Genomic DNA, 14,191 nt, shown 5'->3' with positions numbered 1-14,191 from the left:
AAATCATTTTAAAAAAGTAATAATTTTATTACATAAACAAAGCAATCAATAATTAGTTAGAATACCAATCAACTCATCATCAACAACACATATAAGAGCTTGAGTTACCATCAATGGGGTTTAACCAATATTTACACCACTCTTAAATTCCAAATACCCAATTTGATTCGAACCCAAATAATATCAACTAATCAAATAAGGGCCCATAACTCAACAATACCAATCAATAAAACCCAATTGAAGAATGAATAATATCCCTAAACACATGATAAAAGGAATACTCAATTAATTCTCTCTAACTTGATCAATTCCAAAATCAGTCTTTCATCACTTGAAACAACATAAGTACTTCTGCACCTATAAGCTTTCTTAATTTCATGAACTTATAACTAACCTCTAAATCGCATTTTCAAAATGGGGTAGAAAACTGCTAGCTGCTTGCGAGCAGCTACCAAACTCACGAACCGCGAGCTGCACTATTCTAGTTTCCAGAAAATTTTCTAAAAAAATACAGAAGCTAAAACAAAGGTCCTCGCGAGCCATGAAATTACCAATTTTCGATTTTGTTTTGTTGTTCAACCGCATAACCCAGAAACTTAACGCAATAAATCCAAACATAATTTCAACACCAAAAACACTTCTAATCCAACCTATAACAATAATCAAACCCAACAAATACCACCTTAATCTACTTAAATCAAAACTTGAAAATCACATAACTTCAAAATAACATGAAATGTTCAAATCTCAAGTTACAACAAAATTAATTTAAATTAAAAGCTTAAATGAACAAACTTAAATTACTTAAAATCAATTTGTAAAACAACTTTTAAACACTTTGTAAGAATCATTGAATTGTGTCTCACCAGTAAATGGATAATCCACCATGAAAAGCTTGAGAAATCATGAAAACACCATTGTTAACATAAGAAAGCTTCATGCATATAGATAAAACACCATGGATGACCAACCTTCAACTTAGGACAACTTCAACACCCTACACATGAACTCTTGATCTTCAAAATCATCATCAACCCAAACATTTGATCACAACTCTATACTCAAACAAGCTCTAACATCAAATACAATCCAAGGTTAACTTCAATTAAGCTCCATACTCCATATAAATTTTGTAGAGATTAAAATTGAACTTTAAAAAGCTTTTTATGAGATAAGGGTTATCTATAGTAAGGGGATACTACTAATCTTTTCATGATTACTGAAATTATGAGAGAAAAAGGTGAAATTTAGATTTTTAGTTTAAAAAAGATGAAATATAGGATTTTGCTTTACTTGTTCACTTGGAGAAGGCAAAATTCTGAACTTGGGTTTGCTTGTATACTTGGAGAAGGTGGAATTCAGAATTTTATTTTAGAAGTGGTGAGAATGATGGTGAGTATGGCTTCTTGCATTACACATGTATAAGAAGAAGGAAAGGGTGGAACGTTGGGTGAGTATTGGGTTGAGGTGGCATCATAAGAGGGCTTCTTGCTTTCTTACCTATTCAAAAAGTTTAAGGTGTATAAAAATACTCATATATTCGTCGTGCAATTTATTTTGTTCCCAAATCAATACAACTAATACCCAAAGATAATATTAAGTTACACTTAGTCCCAATAAAATGACAAAATTAAAATTTAATAATCCCAAATTTATTCAATTAATCACAATTAATTAAGCCGCTAAAATTAGGGCTATTTCATGTAGGATTTTGAGCTTCGAGAGTAGTAATGGGCTGGGGTGTTGGATTTTGAGCTACAGGGATAATAGGCTCGGGTGTTCGCTTGGATGTTCGCTCGACCGAAACCTTAAGATCCCCATGTTTAATTTGCTGATCCTCGATAATGATATTTTCCAAGTCTACATTAGGTGCTCCCATTTTTTTCCAAATGATTGTAACTTTTTCGAGTACGTCCTTCGTAACTTTCCTTTTGAGGGTCGCTACTTCTTCAGGTGGCATCGTGCTTGATTGAGTAGCGACACACTCTTTGCCGAAGGCCTTCTTTAACCCCACACGGACCCCTTCTTTTCTGACTACTCGCCCTTTATGATCTTTTTTTTTCTTTCAACCCATCTGTTCTAATAAAAAGTGACATAACAATTAGTTTATAGTAAATCAAAGCCAAAAAATACAAAACAAATCAAGCATATAATGAATAATTTCAAAACTCACCACAGCATCAGCAACCTTTTTTGTTCCCAGATCAATAATGGTAAATTTACCATTCGAATCTTAGGAATGAAGCCCGCAGTACCAATCTCGCACCCGATCTGTAGCAGAAGTATTCACAGATGCAGAGGTAGTCATAGATGAGATCATGGGACTCATATTGGGGTATAAACCCGCATCCACCCATTCTTTTCGGGCCTCATTGTACGTTTTGGGGCCCAAGCGAAAGTAGAACTTCCTTTTGCTGCTGATTCAAAAGCTTTACCACACTTTTCCGAATGAATCAATGGAAATCAAATGTCATATATTAGTTTAATGATTGAATTAAAAGAAGTAAAATTAAATCAAAAGCTAATATAATGGAATACTTACAACTTCGGTGGGAGTTGTTTTTTTGGCAACAAACGCTTCCCATTCATTCTTTGATATATGACCCCATATTTACAGGGCATCTTTGCAGGTGCTTGGTTTCCACCTTTGTTTCCCGTTTTGGCCTTCTTGGTCTTACGGGCACGTTTTTAGTGTTCTAACCAGTTTCAAGCTTGGATTTGAAATCTCTGAATCTTTCAGCAACAACTGAAAGAAAAACTTTCTTTTTCTCTTCATCATTTTCAATATGAAAAAGATTCTATAAAAAATAAAAATTATATTTATTAGTGTCAATTAAATTAATTTTAAAATGAAACTAAATGAATAAAAATAGTAAATTTGCTTACCACAGTATCATCCCTTAGAGAGTTCTTCAAACCTCTGGATACTCGTTCCATAATATGGAAATCTTACGGATACAAATGTCGATTTGTTTTCCATATTGCCTACGCCATTTGCCACAGGGTTGACCCAATGCATTGTATTCCAAGTAAATGGGTTCTATGACTTTGAGGCTTTTCGTAGGACCTCGTCCTTTTCTCTTCTTAGACCCAACACTAGTAGTGGTTGTGAGAACGTCCGTTGGTACTATTTCTATCTCCGAGGGATATGGTGGGGCTTCTTCAGCCAACTTCTCGTGTCTAATGTGTGGGTCATCATCCTCTTTGTCACCCATCTCTTCGGAGTCATGATCATCACTTATGTCCTTCTCCATCTCGGGATCATAGTCCTTATCCGTATCACTATAATGCTCATTATCAGAAGTCTCCACCTCGGGAACAATTTCATCTTTGAAAAGGTGCATTGTAGATGAGTACTTGAATGAATATGAATAGAAATATATTAGAACAACATAGGAACGTAATTTCAATTCTAACCATTTCAACACAATAATATATACCCAATAGTGTTGCGTGCCAAGTTTCTTGCCAAACAAACTAAGTTTTAACTACTTTATACGAGAAAGTGCCAAAAAAACATAAATACTTCATACCTTGTGAGTCACTTAATTAAAATGTATTCCTTCTGTGTGATCTACACGCGTATAACCAACATCTACATCATCTTCATCCATGGATTTTGGATTAATACCAAGGATACTTTTTCCGGTACAACAATAGACCATTTTTTATTAGACGGGTCTACAATGTAGAATGCTTACTTGGCCTATGTGGTTCGTAAATCCACAAGGGTCATCATTTTTCACGCATCGTCGATTACTATCTACCCACTTGCATTTGACAAGACCAATAGTGAAACTAGAATAGTCAACCTCTCATATTTCATTTACCCACCCGTAGTATACCAATTTAGCATCAACCGGCGATTGATCCTTGCGTAAAATGTAGATGACGCCAAAATAGAAACCCCACTATTCTGCAGATAAGCTGACTTCTTATCTTGACCCTCAGTCCAAAATGTGAACCCAATGATGTAGTAACCCTCAAATTTATTGACATCTTCACGAGGACCAAAAGTTAACCACTTAACAGTTTCAGATACACCCTTGAGTTCTTTACATATTACTCGATTATGAAACCAATCAATAAGCGTCTTATTATGCAACTGCATCAATGCCCTATCTCCTTTAGAAGGATATTTGGAGCGCAATATATCAAAATGCTCATTCAAAAAAGGATGGACTTCTGGAATCTGATGCAACACATACAAGTGTGCATGTGGAAGACTGTCTCAAGGAGGTGTGATCGATTTGGAGCCAATTGTTTCGTTTACCTCAAGCCTTCCTTCATGTCGAGAGGTGGGAAGTCTAATAGGCTTTGCCATGGCCATATACTCGGCTATGAAGTTACCAATCTCATCGCTCACAATGCCTTAAATCATACTCCCCTCGGGTTGTGCTGGAATCCTCACTATGTTTTGTAAAACTCCCATGTGCCTTCAAAAGTATAACACCACCTTAAAAAAATATACCTAGAGGCTTGATTTCACGAACGAGATAGACAATAAGATGAACTATTATGTCAAAAAAAGAAGGTGGAAAATACATCTCAAACTTGCATAAAGTTACAATCACGTCGAATTAAAGAGCATCAAGTTTAAAGAGATCAAGAACTTTACTACAATTTGTGTTGAAGAACGAACATTGCTCGGTAATAGCATATCTCACAAGTTTTGGCAATATTCCACGGATTGCAATTGGTAAGAACACTTGCATCATTACATGACAATTGTGAGATTTCATGCTTCCCAACTCAACTCACCATTTAGGGTCACAAATCTTTTTATGTTGGATGAGTACCCAGATGGAACCTTAATGCCATACAAAGACTCACAAAATGCCCGCTTTTCTACCTTAGACAATGTGTAGCAAGCTAGAGGCAAATAATTTTTGACATTACTCATCTTTTTACTGCCCTTATCCTTATCATTGCCACGTAGTTCTTCAGCTCCATTTCTTTTCTTACTCACCATAACCTGTGGCCACAACTTCTGACGAAGACCCTTACATTCAAAGTAATCTCGCACAGCCTTAACATTCTTTGTCTTACCCGAAATTTTCATGAGCGTACCAAGTATGGCATCACATACATTTTTCTCTATATGCATAACGTCGAGACAATGCTTAACCTGTAGATCTCTCCAATATGGAAGCTCCCAAAAAATTGATTTTTTTTTCCATAGTCGGTCTTCATCCCCTTGCACTTGCCCTGTTTTACCAAATACTGTTTCAACCCCCTTAACCTATTCGTAAATCTCATAACCGGTCAACGGTCGACGAGCTACACGGTCCTCAACCTCCCCGTTGAACATCTTTTTCTTCTTACGATATTAGTGATCTCGTGGGACGAATTTTCAATGGTGCATACATACATGTTTGCACTTAGGAATCCACATGCATTTTATGTCATCGATACATGTTGGGCATGCTTTCTTCCCTTTGTTCTTATACCCTGATAAGTTTCCATATGCCGAAAATCATTAACGGTGCGTAAAAGCATTGCACGCACGGTGAATTCCTCATTAGCATGTGCATCAAACACGAAAACGCCTTTATCCCACATCTTTCTCAAATCCTCAACGAGAGGTGCAAGATATACATCTATGTTATTGCCAGGTTGTTTAGGACCCCAAATAAGAAGTGAAAGCATAATGTACTTATGCTTTATACACAACCAAGGTGGCAAATTATAGATCACTAATAGTATCGGCCAAGTACTATGTTGAGAACTAAGATTGCCGAAAGGGTTCATTCCATCCGTACACAGTCTGAGCCTTAAATTACGAAATTCATCCCCAAATTTCTTATGCAACCTATCAATACTCTTCCACTCCGGAGAATTAGATGGATGTGTGATCAAGTGACCTTTCGTCATCCTATTTGCATGTTACCTCAAATTTAACGCATCTTTCTTTATAGAAAACAAGCGCTTGAATCTAGGTATTATTAGAAGATACCACAATACCTTAGTCGGGGGCCCTTTAGTATCCCGACCCCCTTTACGCTTGTAACGCAATAACCCATACCTAGGACACTCTTCTAAGCTCTCATTTTCATTGCTATACAATACACATTCATTCTGAAATGCATGAATCTTCTGGTACTCTAAGCCGAAAGGACACATGAGCTTTTTGTCATAATATGTCGACTTTGGAAGTTCATTTCCCTCAGGAACCATCTCACCTAAAGCTTTTAATAACATTGTGAAACTAGTGTCACTCCAATTGAACTTTGACTAATGTTGAAAATTGTCAACACGACTGTTAATTTGGTGAACTTCTCCCTTCTCACCATGCCAAACCCAAACATTATATTGAGGCCTAAACCCACGTCGAAGTATGTGATCCCTAAGTATTTCAACACTATTTACCTTTGATACATTGCCACACTTGACACATGGGCAATAAAAACCAACTCCCCCCGTCCTAACTTGAGAATGACAATACTACAAAATTCTAATACCTCATCAACAAATTTTGATGATTCAATGCTTCCATACATCTAAGAACGATCTTTTGTCATCTTAAGTGTGAGTAATTAATTCAAAACAAAATTAATAATCACTTTTTAACATATATACTTATTCAACTCTAAAAATATATACTTATTTATACTAAACATATTTAACCCTAAATATATATTTCATATTCTTTAAATTGTTCAAATTATCTATATTCTAATAAGCTAACATATTTTTAATAATATTAGCACTACATTGTTCAATATAAGCACTACATTGTAAAATATGTAAGCACTTCATATTTTTAAATTGTTCAATATAAGCACTACATTGTAAAATAAAATCATATACAAAATATAAATAACAATGTAAAACTCCCTAAACTCTAAAAATATAAAAAACAATAAAAATTAGTATCAATAGAAATTACCTTGTGTATCCAGATGAAGAACAATTACAATGTGACCTACAACGAAATAAGAAAAACAAAATTACGACACATAACCATTTTTCAAACAAAAGTAAAAATAAACTTTAAAAAAACACTATTAATCTTGAAATGTACCTTGAAGAGAGAGCAGATTCGTGGGTTTATGAAGAACATAATATATGAGGAAGCAAATTCGTGGCCTTCAAATGTCGTGCTTATGTCTTGAGTTTATGAGCAAATGAAGAAGAGAGCAAATAAAAAGAGCAAATTCGTGGGTTTATGTTGTGAGTTTGAAGAATAACAGGAAGAAGAGAGCAAATTCCTGAGTTGAAGTTTTGAAGAACAGCAGGAAGTAAATGTCGTGGGTTTATGAGGATTTTATGTTGTGAGTTTGAAGAACAACAGGAAGAAGAGAGCAAATTCTTGAGTTGAAGTTTTGAAGAGCAGCAGGAAGTAAATGTCGTGGGTTTATGAGGATTTGAAGAAGAAAGCTTGTACAAGAATTAATAAAACAGTATAAAGGGACGCGTTTTTATAAAAAAAAATTAAAAATGGTTATATGTTGTGGTTCAACAAGAACCGCAGCATATGATGCCTTAAATGCTGCAGTTTTTTGTGAACTGCAGCACATAACTAGTTTTCATTTTTTTAAAACATAAGTTAGACTATATATTGCGGTTTTTTGGGGAACCGCAACATATACTCTATTTACTTGTTTTTTCTTTCCATTTTATACTGTGTCTGTTATGAACCGCTTTAATTTATGTTTTTATTAGTATGGTTGTTTAGTTTCTTTCATTAAAGAACGTTGTAGTTTCTGTATTAGAATTCTAAAGGGTTTCATAGAATTTTAAATATGCCTTAATGTAATCACTTGATTGCTTGTAGTCAAGTGAAGAGTTTTTTTCTAGAATTTTCTTATGTTTTGTAAGCCTATATAAAGGCCTTATTTTTGTGAATAAAATCATTCAATCAAAATTCCAATCAAAAACTTTGTCTTATGCATTTGTTCTTACACTTGTGATTAAGTATTTTGAATGATTTTTTAATAGTGAGGTTTATTTCTCATCGTTGAAGAAATTAGTAAGTTTGTTAGAGTTCCAAACATACTAATTTATATAATTAATTCGAGTGAGTGTTCCTCAAATTAAGAATACACCCTAGCAAGATTAAGTGAGTGTTCCTTGCTTGCATATCCTTGAATTATAACAATCTAGTGAGTGTTCTTAGTTCATTCGTTTATTTTCCAAAATATAAAACCAGAAAGAGTCTTTGAAACGTATTTCAAAACCTTGCAGCAACAAGTTTCAGAACACCTTTGAATCCTGTCTAAATACCTTGAAACCCCTATCAAACCCTAAATAGTCTTTTTCATTTGATATTATTCCCACATAAATCCCTTAAAATTATTTCATTTTTATACCTAGACATTTTAAGTCAAACACATTCCTTTTTTTTTTTTACCATGTTACATTTGAAAAGCCTCTTTTTGTTAATCTAATCCTTTAGATTATACATTAGAAACCAATTCCAATCAATGTCGTATTAATATAAATCAATTTTCCTATTATACACACTAACTAACAATACAATTTCATTAATATATTTGGCAATTTATAAGATGGAAATATCAAGCTACACTATCTTGAAACACCCGTTTAATTATATTGATTGAATCTTGAAATTAAATTATATTGTTGGTTTGTATAATAGGCAATGATTGGATTAAGTTTCCAATAACATCCATTATTCAAATTCTCATATCAAATATATGGAATCTATTTGTGTCAAAAAAAAAAAAATTTAAAACACGAAAATTAAACTCTTATAAATAAAGCAATAAATTTCAAATGCGAAGATTACCACATGCACATATTGTGATGTTCTTGCATCATATTTATAAGAATCCTAATCCATCAGATATTGATGCAATGATTTTTGCTGAGATTCCAAATAAGGATGAAGATGAGGAATTTTATCTTATTATACGTGACATGATGATGCACGATTTGTGTAGTAATATCATACAAGATGAGGAATTGTCCTTGAATGAATAATGGCAAGTGTACAAAACATTTTCCAAAGAAATACAATGCACAAATGACAATTGATGATGCCAAATACCCTCGGAGACATTGAATTTACAGTATTTTGAATTTCTACGGTATTATGTATGGAAAAAACAAGATCGTGAATAGTGTTCGCGGAAAAAGGGATTTGCAGTAGGAAGATTATATCATGCAAATCCAGGAAGTGGAGAGAGATGTACTTTGAAAACTTTTGTTAGAGATCCTACCAATTATGAAGTTATAAGGACTATCAATAGTATTTTATATCCTACGTTCAAAGATGTGTGTTATGCAACGCGGTTGCTTGACGACGATAAAGAATATGTTGATGCTATTATTGAAGCAAACTTTTGGGCATAAGAAGACTATTAATTGTATTGTTAATGTCAAATAGTGTTTCAAGACCTGAATATGTTTGGAACAACGTTTTGCATTTTATATCGATCAGAAGATATTTTAGACGACTAGCAACGAAACATTCTTCAAATTCCAGGTAATTTCATATTTGTACATTAATTTTATCATTTAGTTCTTAAATTTAAATAATGATGAATAAAATATATGTTTATGTCAAAATTAAAGCTAGGCGATGACAAATGAAAACGTATGCGTTGGTTGAAATTGAAAAACTTTTATATATTAATGATTGTACACTTCAAAACTTCTGAGAAGAACTATGCCCTAATTCATTGTCAATTAGGGACATCATGAATAAGTTAATAGCAAAAGAAATGCAATATGATAACAAAGAGATGCACGTTGAACAAGAATAGCTTTTACCGTATTTAACAATAGAGCAACGTGGCATCTACGATGAAATCATGTCTACAATCGCTCTTAATTATGGAGGTGTTATTTTTCTATATGGTCATGGCGAAACTCGTAAAAATTTCAGGTGTAGAACTTTGTGTGCATGAATTAGATCACCAGGAGAAATTGTTCTACCTGTTGCTTCGAGCGGAATTGTAGCACTTCTTCTACCTATGGGAAGAACAACTCATTCTCGATTTAGCATACCGTTAATTATTAATCATGATTCCATTTGCAAAGGTATTTGTCAAGAGACCAACTCAACCAAAAGTTTAAGCTGATAGTTGAGGCCCTAAGATATGTTATATACTCTAACAGTATTCAACCAATAACAAGCTAACTGCTCTTTTGCACATATCCAAACTCATATATAGGATGAAGCGCCAATGGTGAGCAAATTTTGTTTGAAGTATTAGACAAAAGTATGAGAGATGCATTGTGTGGTGTTGATGGTCTTTCGTCAATCAAACCATTTGCATGTAATTCCAAAGGGAACACGTCAGGATATTTTTTGTGTGACTAAATACATGATGCTTCAAAGTGATGTAAGCAATGCTTTCGAAATACGTGATGTTGTGGAATGGATTTTGAATGGAAAGCTTGGTGCCCCAAATGACATAGAAAGTTACTATTAAAATTCCAGAAGATATACTCATTATAAAAAATTTCTTGATATAATGAGTTTGACCCAAAAGAATTCTATTGTTCCAAGAACCCATTTGCCATCAACTTACATTTTCCTTTCAAGAACCCATTTGCAACCTACTGTCCTGCAACCTACTGGCAATTCTGCAATTAGACTCAACAATGTCCATTTTATCATTTATAGCTTCTTTCCGTAGCTCTGCATCTATTGATGAAGTTAAGGCTTCATGTAAGCTAGAGTGATCCTTCTCTACATGAAGGAATAATAACATAAGCTACATCATTAGATTCGGTAACCACTAATTAGCATTTATACCAAAGAACCTATATGTACTAGTGGAAAAAAACGTATTTGCTGCTTATCATTTTCTGTGGTTTTTGTATATACGCAGCAATAAGATGCCCTTTTTTGCTGCGGTTTTAAACCGCAGCATTTAAAATAGGGCATTTGCTACTATCACTATTGCTTGAGGCCAAAACCGCAGCAAATAATGGCCAAAAAACCGCAACAAATGAGGTTTTTTCCACTAATGATGCTTTACTATTAACAACATAGCCAACAAATACACACTCTACTTGCATGCCTAAACCTTTAGGGATTAGGAATTATATAACATAAGCTAGACATCCTATAGCATGTATTGTTGGGATGTCTTTTATATAACACTTCATTGGGAGGAATTTTTCTATTGGTCTATGGAAAACTTCACCTGAAAATGGCAACAATTAACTCCGTCAGAGTTCTAACTAATTATATTTCTTGTGAACTTCATATTGATTATCTAAATTTAAAGTTTCTTGATCAAATTGAATGTAGTTGTCTATAACTTTATGTCAATAAATTATACTCCTCATAAAAAAAATCAATCACAATATGATTTTCAAGCACACTCTCATCTTAAGAACATCTTGGATGATATGGTTGATTCTTATGTGCAATGTTTCAAATTACATATATCGAAACTCTAACAAGTACTTATTGTTTACGACATATTTTTAATTTAATTTCATGTAACTAGTGGAAAAAACGTCATTTGCTGCGGTTTTTTTTGCCATTATTTGCTGCGGTTTTGGCCTCAAGCAATAGCGATAGCAGCAAATAGCCTATTTTAAATGCTACTATTTTAAAACCGCAGCAAATAATGTTTAAAATGCACTTATTTGCTGCGGGCCATAGCAAAACCGCAGCAATTAATTGTGCTACTGAGTATTTGTTGCGGTCAAACCTTAAAACCGCAGCAATTAATTGTATTTTTTTTCTAATTCTTTTCCTATTATTTGCTGCGTATATACAAAAACTACAGCAAATGATACGAAGCAAATACGTTTTTTTCCCCTAGTGCATAGTTTAATGAATTATATTATTTTTTTCTCAAATACATTTTTTAGTTTTTAGTGAAGTTTAATTTAAACGTGATGCATATATAACTTGGTTCAATTTAGTCAAATTTTATAGATAAGCTATAAATAACTTCCAATTAATAAAGTGATCTTAACACCATAATAAAAATTGAGTAGAGTAAAGACTAAGGTAAAAAAAATATAGCCATAAACATTAAACTATGACATAAACACGGTCATACCAACTCTGTATTATTCTTCTTGCACACTACATGAAACAATGCCCCTACCTTCTTAGTTCTAGGCCAACAAAATTAATTGTCCATCAATTTACACAAACCATTAGTCAAACCCAATATACAAAATTAAAGCAAACAAGTAAAGAAAACATAGTGTAGACTTTAAAATCAATACTAACTTAATTAATAATAATAAACTTTACCAAATAATGATGATAACTACCACTAAAACCATACCTATACACACATTAGTACACCTCATATGCATCAACATCATTGTTTAACAACATAATATAAAAAGGAATTATTAACAATTTTGTATATATATATATATTTTTTTTAATATAAGTAAAAAAACGTGTTTTTATGAGACTGTTTAACCATGAGATATAGGCCCATACAAGTAGTCAAATTAAATATATTTTAAAAAATATTAATTAATTGAATTAAATTTTAACAGATATTAAATTATTATACTTAGTTTTAGGAATTATAATCGTCATGTTTTTTATAAGATTGTCAAAGCATGAGTATTTTTTATTTTATATTAATTTTTTTAATTAATGGATCACCCTATCAATAAGAGGTGTCACCATGTGACCATCTCAATGAAGAATTAGTGTTAGTTAACTCCATAATGTGATGTATTGATATCCATTTAAAGTAGAAACGATACTAATTAGAAGTTTACTAGATAGATTCCCGTGCCAAGCACGGTTTATGAATCATTTAAATACAAAATTAGTAATCTTATATGTGTAATTAAGTTATTATAAGACTCTTAATTTCTTAAGTATATTTAAACTACAAATTGATTTGTTTTAAAAACTGTAAAAGTATTACTATTAATTGAGATTCATATTATTAATATATTATTATATAAAACATAATCATAAAATTATGCACTAAAGTATAGTGTTTTTTAAATTTGACTTTTCACGATTTTTTAGGTGGTCAAATGGGACTACATTTGAAGGAAAAAAGTATAGTGTTTTTTTAAATTTTTATAGGGGTAAAGTGGAGTTAGTATGTATAAAGGTGTGAAAAAGCTAAGTTTAGTAGGGGTAGATTAGTAAAGGTAATATACCCAAAATAGAAATGAGACATTTAGGGTGACTTGATCAAATAAGAAAATGAGACACTTATGATGAGTAGGAGGGAGTATAGTTTATAAGTAATTACATAAAATAATAGAAAATTTCTACACATAAAAAATAATATAAAAATAATTTAAATGTTCAATGTCTTTGTAAAACCTTAAAATTTATTTTAAGCCTAAAGAACATATTTTTTTACTATAATAATTAACATATAACTTAATTTAAGTAGTTATATATTATAAACTTGTCAAATATAGGTGATAAAATTATCATTTGAAATTTATTTCACCGATATCTTATCCTAATTATTAATTATTATTTACTTAAATAATTAATGTGTAATCTATTTAATTTGTGCAGTTTTTAATATAGCCATGTAAGTAATACAGGATTATCTATGAAAAACTTTTAAAAATTATTTTCTTTTCTTAATTTATTACAATATTTTAATAAAAATTAATAATTTACATAAATAATTAATATGTTATTCGACAATTATTCATTGTAATTAAAAGATATTACATATTTTAGATGATTGTATATGACAAAAAGTTAGTAGTAAACAAAGTAAAGTTTTAAAATCTTTTGTAATTAATCATTTAAATAAATCTAATCAAAAAGATATTACATGATATGCTAAAAAATATTTTCCTAATAAGAAAATGAAAAGAGCGAAAAAATTTTTATTATAAAGTCGACATGTGTCCTAATCGTCTCTTCATTAGTATATTGTATCATTTTTAACATACTTACCAAATTAATGATATTGATTAACATTTTAGTCATATTTTGCTACAAATTTCATAATATTATTTAAAAATTTACTGTGGTCTATAAATTTAGGAACAATATTATTCTACACCTATTAAACAAATTTGGAAAATAATTTTGTTATATTAAAATATTATTTTCTTTTATTTTGGAAATAATATTGGAAATCATATTTAAAAATGATACTGATTAACATTTAAGTCACAGTTAAGTTTGGAAATAATATAGGAATCATATTGAAAAAAAATAAAGCTATCTAATTCTTATTCTGCACCTTAAATAAATTCTAGTATTTTAGGAAATGATTTTTAGTAAATAATAAGCTGC

This window comes from Amaranthus tricolor, chromosome 4 (genome assembly GCF_026212465.1).
Source record: "Amaranthus tricolor cultivar Red isolate AtriRed21 chromosome 4, ASM2621246v1, whole genome shotgun sequence".
NCBI classification, from domain to species: Eukaryota; Viridiplantae; Streptophyta; class Magnoliopsida; order Caryophyllales; family Amaranthaceae; genus Amaranthus; species Amaranthus tricolor.
The sequence above is the reverse complement of the archived record's forward strand: the minus strand, read 5'-3'. Positions refer to the sequence as shown.